This window comes from Oratosquilla oratoria, chromosome 8 (genome assembly GCF_046742065.1).
Source record: "Oratosquilla oratoria isolate Oo_2021 chromosome 8, ASM4674206v1, whole genome shotgun sequence".
NCBI classification, from domain to species: Eukaryota; Metazoa; Arthropoda; class Malacostraca; order Stomatopoda; family Squillidae; genus Oratosquilla; species Oratosquilla oratoria.
Genome location: NC_134784.1, coordinates 83,823,545 through 83,841,044, shown reverse-complemented (window position 1 = coordinate 83,841,044; position 17,500 = coordinate 83,823,545).

The window sequence follows — 17,500 nt, the reverse complement described above, 5'->3', positions numbered from 1 at the left end:
CTAGGCAACAACAACTACCCCCTTATAGACCCGTCCAACGACACTCATCATAGCACATGAAAAGAAACTAAAACCAATGAAATCAACACTCAATGCCAATACCATCCTAGACAGACACGGTTTCCTACCAAACCAACCTCCACCTACCACCCAAAAATACCCACCCACAAATAAGAAATCTCAACCCCCTACCTTTCACATGTAACTACGCCCCAGGCAGTAATTCTCTATAACAAATCCAGATTCTTCCTCACTTGGGTCGCAGAACGTCATGCTTACCTTAGTGAAAGTGATCATGATCCCTATTCACCAAAATCATTTCCCACTATACAAAAATCTCATCTACTTCGGATCGTGTTCACCAGGCAGAATACATCCATATACCGTCTATATACTCGCAACAAAAACAAAAATACATTTATAAGTAAAATACATAACTACATTCTAACTCTCCCAGGATACCCCTATTTCTCCTCCTCATATACGTCGTCGTAGCCTCCTCTGGTAATACCACATCGATAATGGTCTCAGGCTCGATCATACCAATCGGCACGGTAATGGTTATTCGAGACACGATAACCATTGAAATGAGAATAGACACCACAAAACCCCACAGACCTAGAGTTAATTTGTAAGTTTCTATACACAATAACAAAGTATTTCCATACCAACTTCAAACGCCCCGGTCCCATGATAAACTTTTCAGAGTCAAAAGACCACATGTTCTATTCAAACACCGACAAACTAAACACGATACTCCTCCGACTCTCAACAACTGAATGGGGAGACATGATGACAAGTCATGACACGGAACGCCACCATGCCTCCTTCAGACAAAAGAGAGGACTCATGAACTTCATGGGTTCAATTTTTAAGTCCCTATTCTGCGTTGCCACTGAAGATGACATAGCAGACGTACAACAACACATCGTCACAATGGCCTCCAGACTCAATAAGATGGGAAAAACGTCCTACTGAAATCCCAAAACTCACAACACTTAGCAGACTCAGTTGACGCTCTCTTAGACCGTTCCTCACAACTTTACGAATACTCTCTCGCTCAGTCCTCCCGACTCCATGACCTAGAAATAATCACATACTACACAGACGAAATCAATTAAATAAGCAAACACATAGACATAGACACTACTGCAATGTATTCCTACTGGATCTAATTGGCGCAGCCAACAATAAGGCCACCCCAAACCTCCTCCTTTTAGAGTAAAGACTGCATTCTCTATTGCATTAAGAAACCTCCACCTAAAGAGCATCTTTCTCACCGAACGATTACAAGAATACTACTCCCTCATCAAAACAACACTAGGTACAGATGCAATCTATGCACACATCTATATTCACCCATATAATATATAATCCCATTCTCATATACCTAAAAAAATGATTATTACTTTCGATGTTTAATCCACCACCATTTTCAAATCTGAAGACGGCCAATGGTACTCCTACACCCCTCATCTGACCTCACTATATGCAAATTAGCTGTTACTAAATTCCATGTTTGCCCCACCTACCTTTTCCGTTTTTATCGTACCACAGAACTTTCATGCATGAACCAAATCATAACACTCAACGCCAGCACACTAAACAGCTGCCAGTACAAAAAGGTAAACCCCAACAAGACCCTACTCGTACACATTAACACGGACTATTTCCTATTATTTTCACGAACCACCCTCATTTTTGTAATATGTGAATAAAATCCCTCGACGTGGTAGAAATCAATCAGAGGACCCATCTCGATCCCTGACTCATGCCAAATATATTTTGGCGATACAAGCTTCCACCCCGACCACCACCACAACATTCTTACAATCTTAGCTCCACCCTCGACCTTATCACAGCCCTCCCAATACCCCCCCCCACCTCTGTCTCTCTAATTAAACTAACAAGACTATGTAGTCTGGCTAAACACCAGCCAATCACCCAAACTCCCATCAATCGTTATATCCCTCACTTCCCTTGCCCTACTGGTCCTGCTCCTCCTCATTTGTAGACTAGTATATGTCTGCGCGATCCAAAGCGCTGGATAAGACCATGACACGGAAACCACTTAATATATGCTAGAATTAAATCTCACCAATGTATCTTTTAATTATATAGGAATTGTAAACCACCAAGGGATGTTAGAATCTTTCATCCTCTCCATTTATCATCACTCCAAAATTGTTAACTCACAGAAAAGAGCTCCTTCTCCACCAATGACAGTAAACAAGTTTTACCTCAAAGAAAAGAGTATTTTTTCACCAGTGACAATAGACAAAGTGCAACTTCCAGAAAAGAGTATAACTCCATCGTATTAGAACTAACTGACAGAGCTCTCCCAGAAAAGAGTGAAATGGAAATAGGTGGAACGGAGTGTAAAATGATATTTAAGAAAACTGGAGTTGGTCACCCCATTCTAATAAGTATCATCCTTTAGTGAACATATCAGCATGCCATAATACCCACTTACTCACTCACTCCGGTGGTGGTCGGGCCACTTGCTGACCCCTCACCGCTAGCACCAAATGCCTCCAGACTCTACGGTCCTATACCACTGTCATCCAATCCCGGACTTCTGCTCCAGCTCTTTCCAGGTCCTCCCTCACGTTGTCCATCCATCTTCTGCGTGGTCTTCCTGGGAAACGTCTTCCTCCTACCATCCCATCCATCATCACTCTCATTGGTATTTTTTCTTGTTCCATTCTTGCAATGTGGCCGGCATACTGCAGTCGCCTTGACTTTATGATATTCATGATATTTATTTGGCCTAATGTTTCCCTTAGCTCTTCATTATACCGCCCTCTCCATTCTTGGTCTAGTTCGTCGAATACATACCCACTTAACTACACCTCATAAAATTATGATCATAAAAACATCCCCCTCAAAAACTAAGGTTCACAACAGGTATCGTGTCATACTCACAATATGTATATGTATATATATATATATATATATATATATGTGTGTGTGTGTGTGTGTGTGTGTGTGTGTGTGTGTGTGTGTGTGTGTGTGTGTGTGTGTGTGTGTGTGTGTGTGTGTGTGTGTGTGTGTGTGTGTGTGTGTGTGTGTGCATATCCACAAGGCATGTAAGAACATGGAAGAAAATACAGAATTTTTTACTTTATCTTGGTGTGCAGAGTAATAATGAATATAAGAAAACACATTTGTCTTTGAATTTAGTATTTATAGAAAATCGACAAATTGGTTTTCTTATATTCATTATTACTCTGCACACCAAGATAAATTAAAACAAATCTGTATTTTGTCCATGTTCTTACGTGCCTTGCGGATATGCAGCCCGGAATTCATTGATGAAGGATTTGAGTCTATTGTAACCTAGGTTTAGGATTAAAGTACCCTAGATCATTTTTAGATAACGCTCTCTCTTTGGCGATTTTTTTTTTCATAGGAATCAACCCACTCCCCCTTTCGACATTAAAAACCTTATAGTATTACCTTACAGTAACAATCTTTCTCAAGTTCCTCATCTAATTAAAACATGGAATATTAAAGTAGCTTTTAATAACCCATGTACTTTTAAGAAATTAACAATTAAGAATTCTCCCGCTGATTCTGATGGCTGCATATACAAAATCCCTCGCAGAGATTGTGAAAAGTATTACATTGGACAAACGGGCGAAGAACTATCAACTACAATTAAACAACATAAATATAGTGTTAAAACAGCACAAGAATCCATTGCTCTATTTGTTCACATGAAAAATTTCAATCATTGTATTAATTTGACTAATGCTTCCGTTATTATTTATGTAATTCATTTGTCAATAGAAACATAATAGAAAGTAGTATTATAAAAAATTCTGAGGGTTCTAATCTTAGTATCAGTAGGCCTAATGGCATTTATAAATTAGATAAATTTATCATTAACAAAATTTGTAATCAGTTTGTAAGAGACCAAAATTAATTTGGTGAATTGTGCTGTTCTCTAGATTTTTTTTCATTGATGACTTTGTGTACTAAGATTTATTCTTTTTCATTTGTGACTTTTTGCACTTTGCCCATTCCTTTCCTAGTGTTTAATCTTGTGACATCTCGTACTATGCCAGTTCCTTTCCTAGTCTATAACCTTATTATTTTCAAATCTCTTTGTAAAAAAATTCTGTATTCCCCTGAAGATCTGAATTACAGGAAAGCGCTTGGGAATTACTGTTTTCTTCCGATTTCCTTGGTGGTTAGCAGGAATATATATATGTACATATATATATACACATATATATATATATATATTATATATATACATATGCATATATATATGTATGTATATATATATATATATATATATATATATATATATACTGTATATATATGAATGATATCCAGCCACCTGAATGAAATCGTATGGAGTCATGGAGAGCAAACTCTTTAAACGAAGTAGAGTTGAATTTCGATAAAAGGTTTTGAAAGGAAAGCCCATTAGCCAAGAAAAAGTTGATTAGATTTCGAGGCGAATTCTAATCCGAATACGGGCGTAGGATTTTATCTTTTCAACATTGAATAATTTTTTATGTATCTAAAAATAAAAACCATAATCTTATAATAAAAAAGTAGATCGTGTTTAGTTAGCGTGGACATATTTTATTTTCGCTTTCGACAACAATGCCTAATTATGTAATCATGTTTGTGTTTTTATGAATATAATTCAGTTTCTTTCTGAACCATGATATATTATTTTCGTGTAGAAAAGCAATACATTCGTGTTCTTTTTTTGACGTAGAGTATGATTAGTTATATAGTTTACACGGACAATGGTGTAGGTATGCCCTCTCTATGTGCTCTCCAGCGTAACTATTTTGATTACTTTCGTATGAAAAATCGAAATACTGTATTCGTAGTCTTTGTTAAAACGAACAGTACAGTTAATAGTCAGTGAGTGATACGTACAATGGTGGAGGCATGACCTCTCTAAGTGCATTCTAGTTTACTCATCTTGATCCTAGGGGTTCCTCTAAACTGAATAAAAACATTTCTTGTCGTTGGCCGGAGCTAGATCTCGAAATTTCTTGAAAACTGTAATTGACTTTTCGTATAACCAGGACTAGGGTCCATCAAACGAGACCCCGGTATCCAGGGTCTCATAATTTTCCTGAGCTATATAGTACTACTTCCAGGATTTTCCCAGCATAAGCTATTTGAGTCATCCCCAAGCTAGAGTTCTCGCGAATTACCCGGGTTTCCCGCATGTCTCTGTGAATACAGGGGAATCATGGTATGTCTCAGTTTCCCGTTAATGCATCGGGAAGGTATGAATTATAGATTTTTTAACACATGACATGTTGCTTATGTTAACCTTATACTTAATGTGAATATTCAATAGATAACATATATATATATATATATATATATATATATATATATACATATATATATGATGAGGAATAGACGACAATATATATATATATATATAATATATATATATATATATGTATATGTACAATATATATATAGTATATATATATATATATATATATGTATATGTACAGTATATACAGTATATATTTATACATATATATGTATATGTACAATATATATATATATATATATATATGTATATATATGTATATATGTATTTATATATACATATATATATATATATATATAATATATAGTAGCACATTTTATGGATAACACATAAGAAAACATAAATATATATATAAGATACCAATTTTATTTACAAATGGTGTATTGCACGGTCAAGACGTCGCTACCCCCTCCCGCTCCCTACCACCCCATCCCTCCTTCCGCTCTCGGTTGCTTATTAGAATTTCATCCTTGAGTTTTTCAGAGTAACATGTGTTCTCAATTACTTTTTATGTGATGACGAAAAATTAATGTGAAATGTGTGGGAAATAAATAGGTACCGTCAGTAAATAAGGTGGTGGAAATAATCCAGAAAATGTCGAAATTTTATTACTAATAATGAATACTAATTACGAGTAATTTCTGATTACAAATAACTACTAATAACTATTATTAATAAAATGCAAGGGTTTCCGGGGGGAGACATGATCCCAGTGTCCCGTGAAAATCATAGGGTCTCACTAAGTTGTTGTCCTCATGGAAAAGTAGGGAATCCCGAGAAAATCCCGAAACATTACATGTGCTTCACTTCCTGTGTGCCAGGATAGTCCCGAGAGTATCAAATACCTTTCCCGGGAATATATGTCTAAAAGAACGACGAGATCTCGGGTCCCGACATCTCTAGGGAGGGGCAAGTGTGAGTTTGGGGGTGTAGCCTGGAGGTTCTCAGGAGTGAAGAGGAAACATGGGAGGGAAGGGGTGGCTATACTAGTAAGTGAAGAGATTGGAAAGCGTGTAGTGGAGTGGAAGGAGGTTTCTTCAAGGTTGATGTGGATGAAGGTGAAGCTGGGAAGAGAAATGTGGGTTTTTGTAAGTGGGTATGGGCCTGGTAGTGAGAAGAACGTAGAGGAAAGGGATTTTTTTTGGGGGGTAGATTTAAATGAGTGCATAGAGTAATAAAGGGAGGAATGTCAATGTAGTTGTATTGGGAGACCTTAATGCTAGGGTAGGAAAAGAATCAAATAAAAAACGTAGTGAAGAATTGATGGTGGAGATGTGTCTTGTGAGGTGATGATAGCAAATACAGTGTTTAGGAAGAAAGTCAAGCATAAGTACACATGGGAGAGGGTGGTAGATGTAAGGGAGGCAGATAGAGCATTAATGGACTATATAGTGGTGACCAGGAGTATGGTAGGAAGAGTTAAGGACGTACATGTTCTAAGGAGAGTGGGGGAATATCAGATCATTTTCTGGTGGAAAGGAAATTGAGAGTAGAGAATAGGTGGAGAGAGAGGAAAAGGCAGAAGGTAGGGAGGTACTTAAAATGAACTGCTTAAATGGGGAAGAAAAGGAGAAGGAGTATAAGAAGAAGCTAAGAGAGTAGTGGGGGGGAGTGAAGGATAGAGTAGGAGTAGGAGTGGAGGAGGGATGGGGATGGTTCAAGGAGGGAGTCATAAGGTGTGCAAAGATGGTGTGTGGAACAAGGAGGGCGGGAGGAAATAGAGGGAAGAGTAGTGAGTGATGGGATGAGAAAGCATAGAAGAGTGTAGAAGAGAAGAAGCATGCGTCCATAGATTGGCTACAAATTAGGACAAGGAAATTGTATGATAAGTACAAAGTAAAGAGAAGGGAAGTCAAGCATAATATAAAAGAAGCAAAGAGGTGAGCAGATGTGAAATGGGGTAAGGGTATGACAGAAATTTTTGAAAGTAATAAAAAGATGTTTAGGAAATGAATTAAAAGAGGAAGAGAAGACGAATCAATTAGGGAAGAAAAGATAAAAGGTGCAGATGTAGAGATGATAATGGAAGAGAAGATATTGAGAGGAAGATGGGCAGAGTATTTTAGGGAGTTGCTAAATGTGAAAGAGAATTGGGAGGGAAAGGTAGTTGCAGTGGGAAGTGCTAAGAAAATGAGAGTGATGAGTGAGGAAAATGGAGGAGAAATAGAGAAAGATGAAGTGAAAGCAGCTGTTAAGATGATGATAGCAGGTAAGGCATCTGGTCTGGATGGATATCATGCAGAATGTCCGAAGAAAGGAGGTACAGTGATGGTGGACTGGCTGGTGAGGTTATTTAATGTTTGTTTAAGAGAGGGTAGAGTGCCGGAGGACTAGAGGAGTGCCTGTATTGTTCCACTTTACAAGCGAAAAGAGGACAAGTGTGAGTGTAGTAGTTTGTAGTAGTTGTTCAATGTAGTTGGGAAGGCTTTTGAAGGGGTCTTGATTGAGAGGCTTAGGAAAGGAATAAAGGGAGTAATTTGTAAGGAACAGTGTGGGTTTAGGACAGGTGGGGGTTGTGTAGATCTGATTTTTGTGGTAAGACAGATATGTGAGAAAGTTATAGGAAAAGGTAAGGATGTTTTTTTGGCTTTTATGTGTTTGGAAAAGGCTTACAACAGGGTAGACTGGGAGGCACTGTGGGAGGTATTGCAGATATATGGGATAGGAGGAAAGGTGTTATGAGCAGTCAAGAGTTTTCACGAGAGTAGTAGAGCTTGTGTTAGGATTAGAAATGAAGAGAGTGAATGGTTTAAGGTAAAGGTGGTACTTCGTCAGGGATGTGTTATGTCACCCTGGCGGTTCAACCTATAGATGGATGGGGTGGTGTGGGAGGTGAATGTAAGGGTAGTGGGTCAGGGATTGGAGATGGTTAAAGAAAATGGAGAAAGGTGGGAAATAAGCCAGTTGTTGTTTGCTGACGACACTGCGCTTGTAGCGGAATCAGAGGAGGGATTGAGGAAGTTAGTGACAGAGTTTGAGAAGGTGTCTGAAAAAAGTAAGCTGAAGATAAATGTGGGCAAAAGTAAGGAAATTAGATGTATAAGGGGAGAGAGTGACAGCAGGATGGAAGTGAGCATTAAGGGAGAGAGACAGGAGAAAATGGATAGTTTTAGATACTTGGGTACGAATGTGGCAGGAAAGGGAGGAGTGGGTTTGGAAGTACAATGTAGATTGAGAGAAGCGAGTAAATGCCTTGGTGGATTAAAAAGTGTAATGAGAAATAGACATCTAGGAATAGATGCTAAGAGGAAGCTATACGAAGGATTGATTGTGCTGACAGCACTGTATGGGGCAGAAACATGGAAGATAAGAGAGGAAGAGAGAAGAAATTTGAATTTGTTTGAGATGAAATGTCTGAGAAGCATGATACGGGTTACTAGGCTAGGTAGAGTGAGAAATAAGGAGGTGAGGAGGAGAACAGGGGTGGAAAGGGAGTTGGAAAATAGGTTTGATGAAAGAGTATTAGGATGGTTTGGACACATGGAAAGAATGAGTGAAGAAATATTAGTAAAAGAGGTGTGGAAGGTAAAGCTGGAAGGAGTAAATATGAGGGGGCGTCCGAGGATGAGATGGATGGATGGGGTAAAAGGGGCATTACGAAAGAGAGGAATGTCTGTTGAGGAAGAACGGGAGAGGACAGAAGACAGGGGTGAGTGGAGAATGGCTGTGTATGGATGATGCTGTGATGCATGAGTGGAAGTGGATGGGGGAGAGGCGATGATGAAGTATGTATGAGAAATAAATTGACGCAGCCCCAAGGGATTTCTCCCCGTCTTCTCCTTTTCTGCATGAAGGGACGGAGAGGGGGGTCGCCGTATTAATGAAGCGGCCTTGCTGTGGATGTGCTGTGTCTTGCAACACTGCTTCTGACCCAGGGCAGTGGACAGGATGCAGGGATAACCCGTCATCCAGGAGGTGCCAAGATGAGGGGGAGGGAGGAGGGTGGAGGGTAGTAGAGTATATAGGGGATGGAATGGGTGGTTGTGGTTTCTATGCTTTTTTCTTTATGGCTACCCCCCCCTCCCCCGCCGAGGATGCCGTCCATTAGGCATTGGAAGGTCGCACCTGAGTTTTGCAAGCTGAAGCAGGAGTAATTAAAGGTGTACGTCCCGAAGGAGGTGGTGATGGCAGTCTTCAGGATGTCTGTATGTATCGAAACTTGGTAGTACCTCTTCAGGGGGCCCAGTGTTGAAAAGATATTGGCGCCTTTGAGGTATGTGATGACGTCGACGATGTTTGGGAGTGGATAATGGTCAGGTTCCGTCATCATGTTCAGCCGCCGGTAGTCTCCACAGGGGCGCCAGGAACCATCGAACTTCTTGACGAGGTGGAGAGGGGAGAAGTAAGGTCTGGAGGCGTTTTGCCAGTAACATATTCTCTCCATCTTTTGGAAGGTTTTCTTGGCGGTAGGTGGTGGTATTTGGCAAATACCGAGGACCAGAAGTCTTGATGTAGAGCTACACGCCATGTTCAGCTGGCGTCTGTGGTGCCTGTCGTAGCCCAGGCTTGAAGGCGTAGGGGAATTCCGCGAGCAGGTGGACGTAGGGCGTTCTAGCGTCGATGGCGACGATTGTGGTTGGCTTTGGCGCGATTTGCAGGGGCGTCGAGGCGGATGCAGACTAGGCGACTGTTGGCGACGTCGACCAGTAACCTGTAATGAGCGAGAAAGTCAGCACCGAGGAGGGGCATCTTGACGTCTGCCAGGATGAGGTTCCAGGAGTAGTGGCGACTCCCGAAGGTGAAGTGCAGGCGTTTTCACCCGTAGGTGGCTATGGTAGTCCCGTAAGCGGCGACGAGCTTAACGCCAACGTCCTTGGGGACCCGGTGTTCTGCATCAGATGCAGGAAATATGGACCTGCAAGCGTCAGAGTTGACAAGGAAACGACGTTTAGAGGTCTTGTCGTTGATGTAGAGGCCAGTTGCGCCTGTAGACGCCACCGTGATGGGCGATGGCTCTTTTAGGATTTTTTTTTTGTTTTCAGGTACATCCTGGTTGTCATTTCTTGGCAAAGGTTCCGAATCTTGAGTGGTAGTAGCACTGGTGTAGAGGGGTGGTGGTCCGGCGTCGTTGTTTTTGCTGGTGTTGTTCGCGCCTGTTGACTGGCGATGCTGTTGTAGTGGTATTTTCGTCCCTGACGTTGTCAGCAGTACAGACGTCCTGGCTCCTTGCCGCGGCGGCGTGGGTGTCGGCGAGATTTTCCGCCTTCCGTGAAACTTCGTCGATGGCCATATCCTCGGTGCTCCCAAGGGCGTATCAGACGGGCGCTGGGAGGCGCAGGAGCCACGTTTGATTAAGCATATCAATGTTTCTGCTGATTCCGTTGGCTGTGGGTGGGAGGTGGGTGATAGACATCATCTTGAGGTGTGCATTACATGGTTTAATGTCCCCCAGTGGCTGTTGGGAGAGTTGGAGGATTTTTACGATACTGGAGGCCGCTGACGGCGTGAATTCCTGAAGAAGGTACTGTTTCAGAGCATCATCCTGGATAACGCCGCCGTGTTGATCGAGCAATTGGGATACAAGTAGGAACATATCCTCGGCGATCGCCTCGAGAACGTAGTTTGCCTTCATTTGGAATGCGCTGATATTCCGCAGGCGGAACTGGATCTCCTTCCAGCGAAACCAAGAGCGAGCGTCGACCGTGGAGAAGGGTGGTAGCTTCAGGGAGACGGCGGTGACGGTGTTAGTAGCGGGCAGTGTGGCGTCGGGGGTGGCAACAGTAGATGGGCCCATTGTCGCTCCGAATGGTCACCAGTGAAGCAATGCTACTGTGAGAAGAGAAAGAGATTTTTATTGAGTTCGTCTCCTTTATTGTAAGGTAACAGTGAACTGATTTTACATGCGGCAAGAGCCGATATATATACCGCGTGGGTAGTCACCCATGGTGCGTAACTACATAATTGCTCTGGATTAGGTTAGGTTGGGTTAAGTAGGGTCGCACTGTCAAAGTCGCGTCAGGTCTACCCTTGTGGGCTATATAGCGCACGTTCCATGCCATGTAATTATCGTGGTGTGTACAGCCTAATGGCGATGCTTCTTCATGGAGAGGTCTTTGTTAAGCACTACACCATGTACGTGGCCTCTGCACCCTCGTTGCTTCGAGGGGAGGACGGAGGAAGAAGGAAAGAACATCTCCTCCCCCTCCTTTCCCACCTTCCCCTCCTCCTCCGTCATAGCTGGAGTAATAACCAATAGTACTTTGTTTAAAGAGTTAAGGGAGCCTGAAGACCTTCAGAAGGATATGTTGAGATGAACCTCTCCTTAACGGGGATACACTTTATATATTAAAAAAAAAAAAAAAAAAATCCGGGCTCTTGCAAACTATTTTATTCCAAAGTAGAAACCACTCTGGACCAATTCGCCAGTTGTCAACCCTTGCACAAAAGTGGACGAAGTATTTGAAGTCGACAGATCTTAGGCCCGGTCCTGTGACTAAACACCAGCTCATCAAGGTAGCACTTCCTGGTAGAAGTGAAGGTGGTGATAGGTTTTTGAAGACGTGAAACATATAGGTGATTAAATGTATATATGTATATATATATATATATATATATATATATATACACACACACGCATATATATATATATATATATACATATATATATGTATATATGTATGTATGTATATATATATATATATATAAATATATATATATACATATATATTACACACAGGAACCCACAGTCGGAGAAAGAATAAACTTCGAATAAAGAAAAATCCTATATTTCGGCTATCAACTGTAGCCCTCTTCAGGAAAGTAGGGCTACAGTTGATAGCCGAAATATAGGATTTTTCTTTATTCGAAGTTTATTCTTTCTCCGACTGTGGGTTCCTGTGTGTAATTTACAAATGTGCTACTACATTTCTGTTTAGAAATACACACACACATATATATATATATATATATATATATATATATATGCATATATGTATATATATGTATATATATATATACATACATATGTATACATATATGTATATATACTGTATATATATATATGTATATATATATATATATACATATATATATACATATATATATATATATATATATAAATGTGTGTGTGTGTGTGTGTGTGTGTGTGTGTGTGTGTGTGTGTGTGTGTGTGTGTGTGTGTGTGTGTGTGTGTGTGTGTGTGTGTGTGTGTGTGTGTGTTAGTGTGTGTTAGTGTGTGTTAGTGTGTTAGTGTGTGTGTGTGTGTGTGTGTGTGTGTGTGTGTGTGTGTGTGTGTGTGTGTGTGTGTGTGTGTGTGTGTGTGTGTGTGTGTGTGTGTGTGTGTGTGTGTGTGTGTGTGTGTGTGTGTGTGTGTGTGTGTGTGTGTGTGTGTGTGTGTGTGTGTGTGTGTGTGTGTGTGTGTGTGTGTGTGTGAGTGTGTGTGTGTGTGTATTTGCCTAGTTGTATTTATCTAGTTGTATTTTGCGGGAAGGGGAGCTATGCTTGTGGTGTCCTTCCTTTGTATCTCGCAGTGTCTAGTTTGCTTTTAAACTCATGAATGGTTTTTGCGTACACTATTTCATTGTCCAGTTTGTTCCAAGTGTCCACTACTCTATGTGGAAAACTGTTTTTCTTCAGTTTCTTTCCATGCCCTCTTGTGCTTCTCTTATCCCAGTTTAGTAAGTCCTCTTTATCAAGTATCTCTGTGCCTTTCGTGATTCTGTAGATGGTCAGTAGGTTACCTCGCTTTCTTCTTTGCTCCAGCGTCGGTAACTCCAGTTTAGCCAATCTCTCCTCATATGATAAGTTTGCAAGTGCAGGTGTCATTTTTGTTGCTGCTCTCTGGATTCTTTCTATTTTCTTTATATTCTTTATGGTACTGGGTGACCACAATGCCGCAGCATATTCTAGTCTAGGCCTTATCAATGTAACCAATATTATTTTGATCATGTCTTCGTCCACTTTTATTGATCTTAGCAAGTTATATGCCTTCCCGACAATTTTTTTTTTGTGTGTGTGTGTAGTATTCATTTGTGTGTGTATATATGTAAGAGGACTCAATTTTCAAACAATTTAGTCGAAATAGGCATAATGACCGTTCGGCAGAAAATTTCTTCAGTTATGTAAAAAAAAAGTCAGGGAATGAAGAAATTACCAAACACAAAACAAAAGCGCCTACACACGTGTTAACCTTTTAAATATGGAGAGGATTTTCCCTCAGCCGAATAAAATCATCTGGCGGGAGCAAGATACTCGACCTCTCCCCTCGACCCTGCTCGACCTCCTCCCGAAGGATAAGAAGCTCCCTCCACCCCCTCCTTCCTCCCTAATCGCTTGTGAACGGGAGCATCTGCCACATGTGGAGTTTGGTGCCCTGGACTTGGCAAAGATGAACATCCAAGTTGGCAAAAGTTAGCGTAATTGGAAAGCTGATTTTACCGGGAAGACCCGGAGATGAGGGTGAGGGGTGAGGGGGAGCAAGAAAAGAAGGCGTAGAGTCTGCCGGGTGAAACCGGAAGCTCTCGAGTTTCTTCAAGAAGTCTTTGAGCTCAAGTGTTGGGGTCCATAATAAGCGGAGGAGGGGGTGTTCCAGTGGGGTCTGCCTATGGCCGAGGCTTCCATTCTTGAGTTATGTCCAAGTGATTTATCTAATTTCTTTGATATATCATTATTCTTTCTTTTTCTTCTTACTGATAACTGAGGCTGTGGAATTCAACCTCAAAGAATCTCGAGGTATCTTGGCAACCTTCAGGCTATCGTCTTCCTCTTTAGTGGTCTTAATTAAATTGACTTTCTGGTAAAATCTTATAAGAAATTGGCAAAGAACAAAAGAATGTTACCATTGTATTTCGCCTTCTACACACACACACACACACACACACACACACACACACACACACACACACACACACACACACACACACACACACACACACACACACACACACACACACACACACACACACACACACACACACACACACACACACACACACACACACACACACACACACACACACACACACACACACACACACACACACACACACACCTATATCTGCTATGATAAAGTAGTAGCCTCTGTCTGTCTGTCTGTCTGTTTGTTTGCTTGTTTTTTTTTTATCAGGAACTCCTCCTAGGGTTTTGCAGATAGACCCCCATAACCATATATATTCTGATACCCTATCCCTCCAGTTACTTGGATAACTATATTTCATTTAAAAAATAATAATAATATTTTGATCACGGTTAAGGGTGAGTGATTATTCACGAACTACTCCTAGGTTTTTACAGATATATTCTGAAACCTTATAACCCAATATACTTGGAAAACTATCTTTCATTTGTCTGTCTGTCTGCTTGTTTATTTGTTTGTTTGTTCAGGAACACCTCCAAGGGTTTTGCATGTAGACCCCCATAACCATATATATTCTGATACCCTATCACTTCAGGTACTTGGATAACTATATTTCATTATCAAATATATATATATTTTGGTTAGGTTTAAGGGTTAAAGTTAGGTGGGGTATGGTTAGGTTAGAGATTATTCACGAACTCCTGCTAGGTTTTTGCAGATAGACCCCTATAACCATATATATTCTGAAATCTTATAACCCAAGGTACGAGTTATATAAATATTATATATATATATATATATTTATATATACATATGTATATATATATATATATATATATATATATATATATATACATATATCTAGAAATTGTTTTAGACAAATGAGAGAGTGATAGGTGGGGAAGAGTAAATGAAGATGGGCTTTTCGAATACGACATAACGTTTCGGTCAGAAGGTCATAGTGACCGAAACGTTAGGACGTATTCTACAAGCCCATCTTCATTTACCCTTCCCCACCTATCACTCTCTCATATATATATATACATATATATATATATATATATATATATATGTATATATACATATATATATATATATCGCTTCAGATACACACAAACAAACACACACACACACACACACACACACACACACACACACACACACACACACACACATATATATATATATATATATATATATATATATATACATATACATATGTAAGTAAAGATTGACAAATATGGAGGTGAGGTGGCAAAATGAAAAGTTAAGGCTAGAGTAGTGAGTTTATTCAGAACCAGACGTTTCGACCTCTAGGGTCTTCCTCAGTGGACTGAAAACAGGAGAAGAATCAAAATCCGTCAACAGCTTTCATTGTGATCTGACGACCCTGCGTGACCTCACCCCGGTCTCATTTTCTCACACTCGCCAACCGCCAGCTGTGCGGACGTTTGAGACCAGGACATAAACCCCCCACGAGAATTAGTAGTGTTTTCGGTGGCAATGTATGCCGCCTCCAAAGCTTTCCTTCTCTTTTTTCCCCAGTTTCCTATGTAATATGTGGGCTTCTTTCCTTTTCGGCAGATGATCTTCTCCGTCGATGTGAACTACTAGCGTATTTGATATTCTGTGGTATCTCACATCCCTCTTGTGTTCTTCAAGTCTTTTGTCCAGGCCACGTCCTGTATCACCGATGTAAGCCTTTCTCACAACCTGCACAAGTAATTTTATATACATTTTTATTTTATTGTGAATTTTCTGTTTTCTTTGTAAGCTCGTCGATTTTTTTCTCGCTGAAGGAATTTATTTATTCTGGTATTTCTTAAGAAGTTACTAACTATTGTTAAAAACGACAGCAAAATAATTATTAATTAACTTTTTCCGTAAGCTTTCAAACTTATGAAAAGTATATTTTTGGTAGGGAAGAGGGAGTAAATAAATTTTCCAAAATTCATAGGAAGCACAAGAGATATAATGAACACAAAAATACAGCACGCAGCAAATAAAATACAAGAAATTAATACAAAAAATACAGCACACGGAAAAAGTTAATTAATCATTCTTTTGCTGTCGTTTTTAACAGAATATGCCTTAGAGAGAATCTCCTGCCACGCCTCACCAATATATATATATATATATATATATATATATATATATATATATGTATATATGTATATATATAGAGAGAGAGAAAGAGAGAGAGAAAGAGAGAGAGAGAGAGAGAGAGAGAGAGAGAGAGAGAGAGAGAGAGAGAGAGATTGATGACGGCCTGGGTTCCTGTTTTGGACTACTGGTCTTCCATCTCTTCCTTCAGTTCTCCTTCCATCCTCCCTCTATCCCTTCAACTCTCGCTCCCCATTTTACCTCCCCACCTTCAACCACTCTCCTGTGTTCATCCTAGTCTTCCTCTCCTCTTATATCCCCATTTCCTTCCCTTTCACTTTCCAACCCAATTCTCATACCGCTCTCACTCACTCCCACTTTCCCTCCCTCCCACTCTACCTACCACCCACTCTCCCTCCCTCTCACTCTCCCTCCATCCCACTCTCTCTCCCTCCTACTCTCCCTCCCTCCCACTCTCCCTCCCTCCCATTTCTCTGTCCCTCCTTTTTTTTTATCTCCTTCTTTCCCACCCTTCCACATTCTCGATCCTTCCTTCTCTCCTTCCCTTTTTCCTTGTCCTCCATCCTCTCTCTTCTCTCCTATCCCTCCTTTTTCCTTCTCTCCTTCTCTTCCTTCCTTCTTCATTCCTTCCCTATTCTTCCCTTCCCCTTTCTTCCTCTCCTCTTTTCCTTCTTCCTCTCCCTCTATCCTCTTCCTTCTCTTCCTCCCATCCATTAGCTTCACTGTCTTAGTTCCCTTTCCTGTCCACAGTTTCTTCTGCATAACACCTTCCACCCTTGGTCATTTCCACTTCAACACTTCCACCATCTCACCTCCACCTTCCTTTTCCTTCCTCCCCTCCACCCGTCTCTGTACCCTCCTCCCACCACTCCACTCCACCTCCACATAATTTCCGAGAAAACATAGAAAACTGAACGCAGTTATCTTTTAGTAAACAATCGATCAGATTACGAAGACGCTCACACACACGTGCCGAGTGGGCGTGTGTCTTCTCAATAACGCGTATATTTGCTTCTATGTTTATATAAATTGCATGTAGGGAGAGGTGGTTCCGGTGGTAGGTATAGATTCCGACTCCTGATATACCGGGCTTCGGTTCAATTCTGTACCTCGGACGTTGCATCGATATAAGAGTGATCCGTGCTATCCCTTCTTGGGAATGTCGATTAAGTTATATCTGAGAAGATAATAAACAAGGTTTATATAACAGGTGAATATCTTATGATTTCTCTTCCTCCTCCTCTTCCTCCTCCTCTTCC